General features: G+C 37.3%; 1 protein-coding gene across 4 annotated transcripts in view; it reads left to right on the top strand.

Moving 5' to 3' along the window:
• The window catches only part of LOC122847252 (carbohydrate sulfotransferase 8-like), a 162968-nt gene that overhangs the window by 84090 nt on the left and 63743 nt on the right, over window positions 1–15135 (top strand). The gene's annotated exons all lie outside the window — the stretch shown is intronic.

Genomic DNA, 15135 nt, shown 5'->3' with positions numbered 1-15135 from the left:
GATAATCCATGTTGCAACTGAGACGACTTGTCCTAGAAAATAACACCTTTTTTCTACAACTAAAACAGTCTATCATCCCTCACTGCATAAAAACGATTCCTTATACATGGGGTGCCTACAAGGGTAATTCTCTGGGTGGCGGAACAGATTGTGCACCATCCTGCTACAGAAAATGAAAACATGTTGAAATAGTTCTATTTTTCTTCTGTGATTTACTTTAAGTCTGATAAAAAAGCAAAAACTCAGCAGGGAAAAGCTTTAGTCCGGTTTTCCTTTGAATTCCAACTCACTGCATATACCCGAGCATCCACCCACAGCTTGTTTTTTGCATTCATGACAACACTCTTGATTTTTGCAGGGCAGCAACATGACACATCAGCTGCCAGTGTATTGTCGAGATCACTCAGTTACATGAGAGATGTGTCTGTCTTGTTTGTTGCCGCTGCTCTGCTGAGACTGGCTGCTAAGCGCGGTCCGCCTGCTTTGCTCCCATCTCACACTCAGTCTTCCCACATAAATTGAACCCCTCAACACGAGGCTGTCTCTGCGAAATACGGCCACACTGCCTCACAGCCGGTGATTTATTAGGGTCAGCCTCCCACTGCTCAGAGTCATGCAGAAAGACCAGAGTATAATCCTGATCTTACCCATCCCACCTTACTGAAGAGTCAAGCCTGTGTGCATGCTCTACCTCTGCCTCTTGTATATGTGTACAAATACACTCATGCACGTGTAGAGAATTGGAGATGTATTTTGAACTCTGTGTGTGGTGAATTACAGACTGGTAATTTGGAGCCAAACTAGCCCACACTGCCTTCGTGGACACGTTTTTATGACAAAAAGCTTTGCAAGTTTTAGATATAATTTTCAGTTTTTCTGAAGCCCCAGTGGAAAGATTTGATGAGGCCTGAATTTATTGTTGCTGCCAGGAAGAACAGAAGTACAATAAAAGTGTGAAAATAAAGTTTGCAGGATTCAGACAAATTCTTTTCTGGTTTGAAGGAATTTTTCCAAAAAGGATCTGTAGTGATCAGTCTCAACATCAGATTGGTTCTAAAACTAAATAAATATTCATCAGCCATAAAACCTAAACTATATTATCCATAATAGTAGTAAAACCTTATAGTATATTTCAGGTGAACAACTTCTTATAACTTTTATAAAGCTTTTCAATAAAGATATTCCAACATACTCAGCAAACAATATTTCCTGCTGTCTGCTTGCTGCTGTGCTTCTTAGTGACCCCATCAGTCTGGAGCCAAATTCTAAGTCTTGCTGTGACCCTATATACAATACAAGTCAGATAAAAAAAATTCTTTAATCATCCAGGATTCTAAAACCATTTTTTGAGCTTTCAAATCATCAGAACATTCTTTTAGATGGAGCAAGTCGACTAGCTGAGGAAGGTCAAGAAAGGTTTTACTTACCTGAAGAATGTAATAATGCTCTTTCAATGCTACAATGGAAACTTTAGTGTGGCAAGATAAATGATCTAAGAAAAAGCTTTTAAAAACAGACTAAATACAGCAGTAGGTTCACAAATCCATATGGATTAAATAGAAACAGAAAGCAGGCGCAGTTTGTTAAATATCCAAAGAGGGCAGTGAATGCAATTTGTTATTGTCAAAGGCCCAACTAAGCTCTAAAGTAATATAGATGAACTCTGAGCTGATGATGAAGACCTAATCTCTCCCCTGACAGTGTAGTTTTTACATTCTGACTTATTCTCCATAACATATGCAGATTTGTACCACTTCTTCTTAACCAGTTCTGCAATGTCCTATTCTTTAAACGTACTGCTCTGTCTGCACCATTTTTTGTCAGTTGCAGTCTGACAGATTTTATAGAGAACCACTGGAGTCCAGAATATATCTGCAGCTCTACTAGATGATTTATTTTATTTGCCAGAGATGTCAAATCAGCAAAATACCATTAAAGATAGAAATGGCTTTAAGCCCTATCTCACCACTTAGCATCCCTAAGCAATGGTCTGAGTATTTTTGTCCATACAATACAGTTTAGACTCTAATAAATAAATTAATTAATATCATAGCTCTTATCTTGGAGTTGGGAGGACAGGGGGTCAAGCAGTGCAAAAAGAAGATGAAAAAAGTGGATTAAAAAATGACTGTGAACACAACATAAAAGGTAAAACAGTTGCACCAGTCTGAGAGGATTTCAGAACATTACATGGATGAGAGGGTTTTTCCACTTGTGCATACAGTTTGTGTTGGTTGTTTTTTACAGTTGACTCCGCCCTCTGTGGATATTTCTAAATTGTGAGCTGTACTACAGTTTGCTGCATAATCATTCAATTAATGACAATCCAAAGTGTGCATTATACTATTACACCTCAAAAAATTTTAATATTCCCTATAAATGCATTATTTCTTGCCAGTCATCTTAGGACATGAAACTCGTAACCCTAACCCTGTAAAAGTATCACTGATAGTGCTATATTCAATACCTTTGTTTCTTGTAATTTTGATGATTACTAGTCATCAAAGTTACAATAAAGTTACAATGATTAACAAAAATCATTGTTAATCATTGTTAACAATGATTATTAACAATGATTGTTGTTAATCATTTACGACCATGTTAGGAGACCATCTTAGGAGATGGTCGTAAATGATTGCATTTGCAACCATAAAATGTAAATGGTATATCATTTATCATCATAAATGATATACCATTTACAATAATAAATAACAAATATATTTATACCAATTATAAATACATATATTTATATTTGTTTGAGATGTACTAGCTGTGTAGATACTTTGATGTGTAAAGCTCATCAACATATCTGAGTTATTAGGTGTTTTATGGCACAAAGGTCTTGCAGTTAAGATCTTTGTGTCTTTGTGCCGACTTTGAATTCTGCAATTGCCCACATTGTTTATTCTCCAATAATTTTTTCATATTCCAGCTGGTTAATTGGGGCCTGCCCATAGCAATGCATAAGGAGAGCAGTGACTGACTTGCGAAGCAAGTCAGTCACTGCCTCCATGCATTGCATGGCAGGCACCTATTGTTCTACACCCAATAGAATGTCTCTTTATTTATTTATTTTTCTTCCGTCAACCGGAATGCGGCTCGTGCATCACTGAGCTCACCCACAAAAGTGGTATCAAACGCGTGCGGCTCGATCCCGGGCGGGGAGCTATTACTTTTGGTGGGATTTGGAGTTACCATGGCGACGTAAAAAGCAAAAAACGACCCCAAAATCACTAACGAGCTCACCAGGTGCAAGTCTCGTCGTCAAGGGGACGAGGCAACCAGTAAATCCTGAAAATACCCTATTTTTGAGGATTGTCTGTGTCGTCATACCTTTATGTAGAAACGCCATTCAAACTTCATTTTGTAGATACGTCCGTGATCTCTTTTAAAGTGAAGAGAGCACGTCAATATGTATTATGGTTTGTCCACAACTTCTTTCTAAGCGACCCAAAGTTTTTGATTTTTGGAAAAATCAGAGGTGAAGGTCAGCTCCGCTAGAGTGAGAGTCAGAGCGACATTTTGACCCCAAATCATTTTTAACTCGCCCTCACGCTCACAAATCTTGCATGAGTGGTATCAAACTTGGTCATGACATTGATACGCGTGCCTGCTCCGGTCAAATGTTTTCTAAAATTATCTAGCGCTTATAGTTTTCTCTCCAGGTGCTTCAGAGCAAAGTCATGCGCCAGGGTAGCAGACAGATCTCACTGATTCACTTCCATGTATTTCTGAAAAATTACAGACCTTGGCACACACTTTTTTTATCTCATCGCTGTTAATACTGTGAGTGAGGTAGAGATATGAATGGCGGGACTATGTGAGACGACAAATAGCCCTCTCATATGCTTCAAACGGTTTTCGAATATGTATTACGGTTCCCGAACGGGAAACAGGTTTTTTGCAATGCTTTTTAGTCAAACTGGCTGGCTCAAACAGAGAATTGTCTCCCCCTGGATGTCTCACTCACAGCTGGCAGAGGATTATTTACCATGGCAACGGAACCCAGAGCAGGGAGAGCTGCTGAGGACTACAAATACGCATCACTGTAGTTCTAACTAGTAGTTCAGTTAAAACAGAGGAGGACTGAGCTGGCCTTTAGAAAAACTTGCTGCTATGGGCTGTATATAACTAATTTAACCCTGTCACTGTTACACATGGGATGAGTCTAGCCCTTTGAAATGAAGCTTACTGAAAATTTCAAAATAAAAGCCCTTGAAAATTTTTACATCAGGTCATTGCTTTTTTGAGCGTTATATGACTGATTTAATCCAATGACTGTTACACATGGGATGACTTTGACCCTTTCAAATGAAGCTAAATAAAAATTTCAAAATAAAAGCTTTGGCAATTTTTACATCATGTAATTGCTCTTTTTGGCTTTATGTGACTGGTTTATCCAAAGCACTCTTAGACACTGGATTAGTGTGGGCATTTAAGGCTTTGCAAATTTCAAAATAAAAGCCTCAATATGCCCCTCTGGACAGTGCACTGCCTAGGCGGTGCAATGATATCATTCTGCATTATCTGTTTATCCGAGGTTGAGAACTGCCTTGCAGCAAGGCAGTTGATTTTAGCTTAAATAAGCTATTTTCTATTTTTCAGACTTATTAGCCATGTTTAGTATACTTAATGGAGTAAGTAAATGACAGTAAACATTCTAATGATACCCCACATGCTACTGAAAGTATTTATGCTTACATTAGCATATTTGCTCATTTTAGCTAATACACTTACTTTATCATACTGAATGTTGCATGTCCAGCTTACTTAACATTCTTGTGATTCTCCACATGCTATTGATTACATTGCAGCTTTCTTTAGCATTGATGCAAATTCTTAGCATCAGAACGCTGGGTCCAAACCGACGGGCACACTTTGGCAGGCCCCAGTTAAATTTCTTCAGGAATTTTCTAGTTATTGTCATAAAATCTTTGGTTGCTGAAATAATTTCACAAAAATGTTTCTGCGGTGACCGGATGCACTGGCTAACCATAACCCTGGGTGACTGATGAATCTAAAAAGTTGAATTCTGAATGCCAACATAGCTTCACTTGATGAAGGTACAGTATCTGTGATGTTGCATTTGCAGACCAGTTTATTTTGATTCATCTCACTTGAACATTCTTTCAAGTAAGACATGATACTTATTCTACCCTGACCTTATCCTTCCACTTTCTCTTTCATGAACAACAACTCTGCACCACATTCTGCCCTGCTGTTGGGGTGGGTGATCTCTCTTGCTTAGATAAAAATAATTTTGAAATAATCATGACAACATATATGCTGTGAGAAACATGGGTGCAGGTGCATTCATGCTGTCATAGTGCTCTGTGTACTTGACTGTTCAGACATTAAAAACTCCTTTTAAATAATGAGTTGTACAACATTACATCCTGTTATTTTCACTTAATGAATGATAATTGTTTTTTTTGTTGGTTTTTTTTTTTTGGTCTCTCTGGGGGACACAGTTGTGTGAATGTGCCATGTCTCTGGGTGCAAAATTAAACTGTAAAATAGTATTTGTGGATCCACAGGATCATCCTGTGGGTCCAGATTAAAATCTAAATGTGTATCTTTGGCAAAAACTTGTAGTTGCTTTGAATTCTTTCCACTAGTTTACTAGCTATCACAGAAAACCCAAATGAAACAATAAAAAACTGCTAGCCCTGCTTTGTGTATGTGTGGGCGACTTTGGCGACATGGTATTGGGCACATGTTGTAGTATAGGAAGAAGTTCTCACAAATCATTACAGTATTCATTTTCTGTGAGCAAAATCAAATAAGTCCAACAATGGAAAACAATCTACTCTGGTAGTTTTTGACTGACCATAGCTGCAGCTAGGTGTGTGTGGGTGTGTGAGAAGCTATTGGACAGTTTGTTGAGTGTAAAAATAATGCCATTCATCTGCTCTAGATTTTGCTTGTATCACAGCAACAGAGTTCGATAGATCTTTATCTGTTTGAAAAACTACTTAATATAAAGTAGTAAACATTTTTGGTTATATTGTTAATGTCCCTTCAGTGAGGAAATAAAAGACACGTTAGCTTTTTTGTTTCAAAGATATTTGGTTGTTTTGCCACCTTTGTATGAATATGCTTCTCTTGCATTGATTGTTTCTCTTGCTGTGCTTCAGCACTGTCCACCCACAGTGATCAAATAGCCGAAGGAAAGACAAGTACACAGGTCTTACTCACCAGCCCACTGGTCCGTCGTGATTATCCACAAACTTTGTGGATGCAGTGCAGAGCGGCATGATTATCACCTTACCGTGGGCTGGATTCTCACAATAAGGATGGCTCTGATGAAACTGCTGGCTTTGAAGTCACTCAAAATCCTCCCTCCATCTATGCTCATATTCCTCTCTTCTTATTTTCTTTACTCTTGCCACAGTTTCCATTCTTAGATATTGTTCATTAAGTATAGTTTTTGGTGACTTTAAACTCATTAGAAAGAAAAGTCAAGTTCATTCCTAATGCAGGGTATTATCGTGTTTCAAGTAGATGCTTAAAAGCAAGTTATCCCTCAAACTCATTAAAAAAGAAAAAAAAAATAATTAGCTAATTACCATGAGCTTCAGTTACCCTGATAATAGTTTTCAGCTTAGAGAGGAGGCTGGAGGCTTTGATTTGTGCCTTGAGCATACTATATGTCAAAAGTCCAGAAAAACAGCAATGAGTGCCTGAGACCTGCAGCATCGCAGGGTTTCTGTTCATTCTTGCACCCACTGACTCACTCTCACGGTCACTGTGTCACATCAAAGGCTGATAGCTTTAAGAAGAGAAATCCAATTCTGTGCCACTATTGAATCAGGTGAGCAGAAGCAAACAGACGGTTGCATGTCATTTTTTGATTTTTTGAAACACAAGCCTGCCTGTGATGGTTGCAGCCTCAGAAACACACTTCTTCTTTTTATAGCCTCTATGGCCTTTCTTTACATCCACTTCTTTTTTAAAGCACCCTAACCCTCTGAGGATATTATGTTCACTAATAAATTGTGCATAATGGGCATAAATCCTAGAAAGCAGGCTTCAAACTTCAATCAATGCCATGACTTATGCAACTAAGGTCTTAAGCAAAGAGAACATGTAAAACTGATCACACTGTGCTGGCTGTACTACTGTGAGAGAAGGTTGCTGGGTAATACTGTATGAAGTCTTTTTCTTGATGATGATTTGATGTTAAAAAGCAGGATCCACATAGAAATATTTATCCTAAAAATTTGTAATTAAATTAGTCAAGATGAAACATGATTTACTTCACTTTTATACTGACTTTAAATCTAAGATTTTTTTTTTTTACCCTCTGTAGGTTTTTCAATTAATTGAAAAATTCTGGCTGAAACTGCATGTTTATGTACATTACCATAAATGACTACTTTCAATCTGTTCATCGCTTTCTTATACTTCATCAGACACATTTCTTTAGTATTTGGCAGCATTGCTTTTCCACAAATTGTGTGATTAAATATTATTTTACCATTCAAATAAAAGCTGTTTTTCTGTGTATACTGCCAAAGGTTTGATATTTACTTAATTTAAGAAGTACTACAGATGCAGACAGCTATTTAGTCATACAATAACTGTTTACTAGTGGGTAGTTTTATTAGTGTATCCTACTACTACCAGCCCTTTGAGGAAAATGAGTTTGACACCATAGAGTTAGTGTTATTTATTTTCACTGATCAAAGTTTCTTAAAAGCACAACTGTTGACAGTGTAATTTTACAAAGCTTGTTTAAATCCATAGAAGAGTTGGAAATGGCCACAACTGGAATCAACCCATCACAGTTTAGGAAAACAAAGTCATGAGCCGTTCTGACCAGCTATGAATACCAGCTGACAAGAGAAAAACTTTCTTCCTTCCCTGGCCCTTGAAAGCTCTACAATTCAGCACTTCACCTGGGATACTGCTCCTTTTTCATGATGCAATTCTGACTAAATGCACTTTTCCACCCAAGAAAACTTTTTGTTCCACTGTAACATTTTTTGGGACTGACTCAGGCAGTTCACATGCTTCATCTTTATGCAGTCAGAGAAGTAATTTCTTCGCCTGGTACTACTAATGAGCTGATTAATGAATTAAGAAAACTGATGGTAGAAAATATAAATGAAGCGCAAAAGATGCCTATTAGAGAACAAGCGAACTAACTTATGGCTGATCACTCTGACGTTTTTTCCAAACTAATAAAAAAATGAATTTTATGGTTTGTTTAACACAAGCCGAAATTAATTAAATGTAAAGCCCTCAACATCTTTTTATGGTAATGTTGGAGCACATCTATAATGCTGCCTGATCCTTGTATGCACCATGAATGAATGATCATATTAGAGGCGGCAGCAGTGACATTTTCAGGTGCATTTTCTGATGGAGGACAGACACCAAAGCAAACGGGTTGGAAATCTTATTACAATGATTTGTATTTATGTGCAAAAGAAAGCTATAAATGCTCTAAAACTGATGTTTTTCTTCCTTATCGAGCTAGCAAGACGGAGAACTTCCAAACTGCCCTCACTTTGGGAGACTTTTTGCAACATTAACTATTTATTTGAATTCTGTGGGAGCGCCCTCAAAGCCCCTCCATGCCATCCATTATCCCAGAATAAGAACAATGCATGGATGTGAACACAAATTTCAGGTAGAGGATGAATCTGGGTCCATTTTTCTAAGTCGGCGATTCATTTGTCATCCTTGCAGCCTGAGCAGCGGCTGATACCTCCCAGGTCTCTGATTAAACAGGGGAGAATTAATAACAGGTGTCTGAGGACGGTGTCTGGGAAAAGGTTTCTTTGCACAATGGGCCAAGCAGCAAGACACGGTCTGCAATTAGAGTTAAAGAGCAGTGGGAAATCTGTTTGTATGCTTGCTGTTTCATATGAGCTGCATTGAAGGTCTTTCTGTTATACAACACTTGGTAAAGGGATGCTGCAATTATCCAAATTAATAGTTAGAGTAAAGAGTCTCTGAAAAACGCTTCTACAACGGAGAAAAAATGCTGTCTCTGGCAATAAATCTACATTACATCCACAACTTATGCCTGCACATAACTTTCCCTCTTTAAATGCATCACAGGTAGACAAAAAATGGAACACTTTTCAAGCAAGCTGGAAGCCAATGTAACGAATTCAGGAGAATCTTTGATTACCTCTAATGTGGTTATAGGTAATGGTGACCTGTCTCCAAGGAGCCAAGCCAGAGCTAAATTATATTTCAAATCCATTAAACCTTACCTCAGATCCATGATTTGCTTCCAGCGAGCAGCTTCCCAGGGCAGTAGGTAATTGAATTTCAAACCTGAAGCCAGGAAACAGATAGGCCCCTGAGCTAAGGCCTCAGCATGAGGTGGAACACCGTTCTGCATACACTCTTGATTTATTTGTGAATATCAAATCTCGTAATGTGGTTCTTTCTGTCATTGGCTGGAATAATTTGTGGAATTGTTAAGGTAAACAGCAGACTTGCAGTGCCTACTGAAAAGCATTCATATTGTAAACTCTTTTATGTTTTATCACATCATAACTACAAACTTTAATATATTTTGGAGGATTTTATGTGATAGATCATTGTAAATTAAGGAGTAGTCATAGATTAGAAGGGGAAGATGCAATGTTTTAAGTTCCTTATGACAAATACAAATCTGAAAACTTTAATGTCCATGTTTACGCTGCTACCTTGAGTCTGTTTGAGTTACCTTTCTCTGCATTTCTACATCTTTACCAGATTTACTAATCAGGCATTTTTGCCCATTTGTCTTTGCAAAATAGTTAAATCTCACACAGATTGGATCAAGAGCCTCTGTTACACATGCCTGTTGGTCTAGTAAACTTGGTTTGAGTGGGTACCAAAATTGCAGGATTTGTTACATTTTCAGCTGGTGCGGTTTGCTTGCACTCTGAATTGTGTCAAATGTTCTAAACCTATGAGTAACCAGGTTATCCCCTTGCCTATCATGGCGTTGCCCCAAAACAAATTCAAGAAAATGCCCCTAAAATCCCTTGTAAATAAAGATGTTTGCACTGGAATTTGTTCAAAGTATGGCATATTTTTTATGCTTTATTGCTTTATTCCTTTAATTTTCTACTATAAAAATCCAGATAAAGTACATAATAATTTATACTTAAGGTTTTTAGTACTTTTGCGACAGCTGGGATATTTCTGCTTTAATATTAACTCTTTCTGTATGACATATAGGAATAATCAGGTTGTCATTTATTCCTTTAAAACAAATAAAAACATAAACCTGCTCAAATCTTTACACATAATAGAATGATATAGATTTAAAGTTATACAAAAAAATCTTGGATATCTGAAATGAAATTTAGCAGGTGCCAAAATACAAAGACCCCCTCACAGGGCTTTAATTCAGCTTGGTGACAGCCAGACTAGGTCGTAACCTTGGTTTGTCTAATTGCTTATTGTGGGCCAAACTCTCAGGGAGACTTCGGACAGTTAATCAAATGATCCTGCACTCAGGGAAAAGTATTGGCTCTTCTTTCTCCTTGCTGTCAACCCTGCTATTTCAAGACATCCCTCACTGTAGACTCAAGACAGATGACACCAAACTCGATCGCAAATCAATCATTAGACCAATTTACCAATTAGGCTTGTTGTACTCTATAAATAAACACATCACAGCTCCATTGCCCTCCGTCCCTCGAGATACGGTCTCAACACTGAGCCCGACAGCCAGGGTGCTGCAGATAACACATCGATTGAGCTCTTCTCTGATGCTGTATTTGTCAGGAAAAATGACGAGTTTCTCAAATAATTGTAATCTTAGCAGTTTAAAAAATTCTAGGCATCAAGTCACTGATGACCTGTTTTTGACTGATGATACAGAGAAGCAGTTACTCATTTGATACATGCATTAACATTTTTCTAAGCAACACTTATCTGTGGTTAATAAACACCCACTTCTTGAATAATACTGACCAGCAGTAAGGATTCCTCTGGGTTTTCTGCCGATTATTTTTTTTTCCTTTCTCAGATACTGTGTAATAAAATCAATCATACCCATTAAGGATGTAATACTCTCAGGTACCCACCACTTAGAGGTACCTATGTTAAGTTTTAAAGAGCTAGTGTATAATTTATAGCGGAAAGATTGTTTTGTAATGATACCACAGCTCTTGGCGTCATCACAACCCCTGGCAAGGCCATCTCCTTTTCTCAGCTTCAATGCTGCTGCTGCTGCACAGACTGCCAGAGCTCCAGCATGGCTGTTCAACCCACCTGTCACCATGCAGAGGAAAACATTTCATTTACTATGAAGATACATGTCAGTAGCCCGCAAGGAGAACCACAAGCATTTACAATAACTGTCAAATGGCTGAGATTTAGAGCATATATCTGCATTTTTTTTTCCAGATGTGATATGTGTCTGTTAATGCATGAGCACACATAGGCAGGGCATGTCAGAGAATGGATCGGTTCAGAAAGCCAGTGGTGTTTGCATTGTGTTTGTTCTGGTTCTATAGAAGTGTAAACACATCAGAAAGCAAAATTGAAAACATTCTTTTAAAGGTAGTATTAGGGTGAAAGCAGCAGAGAAACACTTTTGAGTGTAACTGTAGGTGTTGGGACAAAGGATTTGCTGCAGCTTGACAAACATTTTGACACTTTTATTTTGTTTGGTAGCGTTTTAAAGCTGATCCTAGTTTTCGAAGAAAAAAAATAAGTAATACCCCAACACAATGCTGGTTGCTTGCGTTTCATTTAGGTACCGTAGACATGATGCAGTTGAACAATATTAATTAAGCATCACCTTACTACATGGGACACTATAACATAAACAAAAAATCCACTCAATGAGCTAAAAGAAATTGATAGATTATCCTATGTATTTTTTATTGACTTGGAGGCAGAGCCCAATCTGTTAATTCTGTAATATAATACAAAATTATACTTTGACATCAATTGCAGATACATCCTTAATCAGTATGTACAGTATGAACTATTCAATCTAAGAATGCCTAAAAAGTGACCCACATACTTTGATGATGATGACAAAATTTGATGTACTACAAAATAGAATTTCCTCATGTTTAGATCAACATGCTTCTAGATGAGCTTGAACATTTAAGATGTTGCTTTACCACAGGGAATAATTTCAAGAAAGGTTGTCAAACCTAGTATTTCATTTATTAACATTTATTATCTTAAATGACTTATGGCTGAAACAAAAACAAAGTTGCCACAAAAAAAAAAAGTTATTTCTTTTGACCACCTCTAAAATTGATTATTACGAAAGAGGATTAGGGCCACCGAAAAAAAAGAATTCTGACTTTAAAGTCAGAATTCTGAGAATAAAGTCAAAATTCTGAGATTAAAGTCAGAATTCTGACTTTAAAGTTAGAAATCTTTTTTTTTTTTTTTTTTTTTTTTCGGTGGCCCTAATCCTTTTCCTTAGATTATGGCACACATATGTAGTGGCATTGTTTCAATAAACATTGAGAAACCGTTAACTTTTGTTTAAGAGCACCACTCTCATTGATGCAGTAGAGGCCCCACTGTGCCTGTCCACCTTCCACCCCATCCTTCAGTCACTCAAGAACAAGATATCAATCTATTCGATGTCATAAGCAGACACACCCTTGACCTGGGGTGAACCGTGGGCTATAAATAAAGAGCAAAATAATGTCTAAAATGGTACATTTAATTCACTTCAATACAATAAAAAACATATTTATCAATCCTAGTGGGAAATTGCGGGTGTCCACTGATCACAAGAATGTTTCTCTTTGAATGGCAGAGTATTTTTGCACATTTTTGTCCGGTATAGGTTTAAAAGGAAAAGAATTGTTCTCTGTATTTTAACACCCCTGCCGCTTCAATGGAGGCTCTCCCGGAAACTGAGTGTTCCAAGAATAGAGAAAGAACTGGTTATTGACTCTGCTGTGCACCCAACTGGGCTTTATGATTTAGTGCAGTGAGGCGGCGTCAGGTCTCTGAGCAATGAGAAGCAAACAAAATACATTTTATCAATATTCCATCAGGCAGTAACCCTCTCGCTGTTAATATAGTTCTCAGACGTTTCTTATCACCTGAGTGTAGGGCTTATATTTAGTCAGGAGATACACAAGGGCTGCTGCAAAAGTGTCAAATTAAATCGATATGATGCCAAAACAAAGATTTTTAAACGAATATTTTGAGGTATTTTTAATACCTCAATTTGTAATATTTTTAGTAATAATATTGTTACACTATTACAGCTTACTATAAAATACCATATTTTTGACCAGGACATAACTAATTATACTGTTTTCAAAAGTATTACTACTCCATTTGTATTAGTCATAACTATGAACCTCAATGAATTTTACTGGGATCATATATCACAGACAAATATGTAGTACAACATATTTGGATGGTTTATAGCTCCCCTTCCTCCCCAATAAAAGCAGACATGGAATACATATGCATCCAGTCTCCCTTTACTGAGATCACTTAATATAAATCTAAATACAAAAAATGCTTCCAGAAGACCCCAGTAAACAGAGTCATTATGAATACAGTTTTATGAAACCCTCATAGGTTTGTTCGGAAATATTAGTGAGAAACTAAACCGTCAGGTTAGGGACAAAGCTGTGGAGAAGTTTAGAGCATTATTAGGTTATGTAATCAAACTCAAAGTTTTGGAAATTAAGCAAAAGTGGAAAGAGCATGGTTCAACTGCAAACTTCCACTGATATGTAGGTTCGTCTAGTAATACAAGGGGAACATCAATCAGAGAAGTAGGCTAGAGAAGCTGCAGAGAGTCAGCTTAGTGGGAGAATCCGTTGCCACGAAAGCTATAAGTTATGCAGTTCACAATTCTGGTCTTTGTGGAAGAGTGGCACAAAGAAGTCCACTGCATCTGAGAAGTAGTCTCAGCAAAGTAGAGGAAACAGGAAACATGTTGAGGATTTCTGTTTTTGTTATCTTTGGGTCAGATGGAACCAAAATTTAACTATTTTGGCATCCCCGCAAAACTTACACCGGACATTCTCACAGTAACCCATGGTGGTAATAGGGGACACCTTAGTTTCAGCAAAGACATGACAGCTGGTGAAAGACGAATAGAACTTAAAATATTAGGCACTAAACAAGAGAACATTTTCATTTTACGTCACAAAAATGTGTGTTACTTTATGTTGGTTTATCACATAAAATCCTAGCAGCCTGCATTGACGTTTATGGTTGGAATAAGAGAAAATCTCTAAAAGCTTAAGCGTATAAACACCTTTACATTAGCTAGCCTGGTTCAGGGTAATGTAAACCTTTTTGCAGATAGCATAACTTTAGAGACTCCAAATAAACTATTTCTGGTCTTTGTGAGACTCTTTATGTTCTTTTTGCAGAGAGCAGGAGGGAGCATTCATTCTAAAGACCATGTTTCAGGAGATAAACTGACAGTCTAGATTGTTTTCCTTGCAGTAGTATAAAGGCAGGCAAATTATACTTAAAAGGAGACAGCAAAGCAAAACCAGATCATGGATCTTGCGTACTCATAAAAATGATAGGAACAAAATCGTTGAAAGGCAATCTTTCTAACCACTAGAACAAAGCATAAAAATACTAAAAAAAACAATTCAATATTTTCTGAACTCCCAGATCTCTGCCACACTCTTGGGAAAATAATACACTTATAAAGGGTAGGGATTTAATGTTGGACCTATTGAATTGTATTGATTTGTTCGTTTCTGTGTGCCTTCACCCACTGTAGATTACACTTTTTCATTGGATTAGGAGTTTAGTCCTGTGATTGAAGCTTTGAGTCCAAATGAGAAAATGTGACAAGTTTTCCATTTCTTCTTTCATAAGTCAGTTTCAAGCATTCTGCAAATTACTTGCCTACTCTGTCACAGACTGGTGATTTGATTTATTTCGCTGAAAGGCAAAAGTAAAGTAGAATCTTCCCAATTGTATTCATAATTAAGGCTTGATTTCAGGAATATTGGACCTCATCACAGATCAGCAGTCCTTTTAAGTCCCCTAATGTTCCAGTGGGAAAGGTTTGAATATTTAAGCAAAATTTGCATCCAGCTTATCTATCTTTATGGTTTCCTTTTTTTACTTTACCCTTAGTTCCCAGGGTAATTTGTACTGCATAATAGGCCTGAGGTGCCACAGGGAGGAAAATTCTTATGCTTAAAT

This window comes from Gambusia affinis, linkage group LG02 (genome assembly GCF_019740435.1).
Source record: "Gambusia affinis linkage group LG02, SWU_Gaff_1.0, whole genome shotgun sequence".
NCBI classification, from domain to species: domain Eukaryota; kingdom Metazoa; phylum Chordata; class Actinopteri; order Cyprinodontiformes; family Poeciliidae; genus Gambusia; species Gambusia affinis.
The sequence above is the reverse complement of the archived record's forward strand: the minus strand, read 5'-3'. Positions and strand labels throughout refer to the sequence as shown.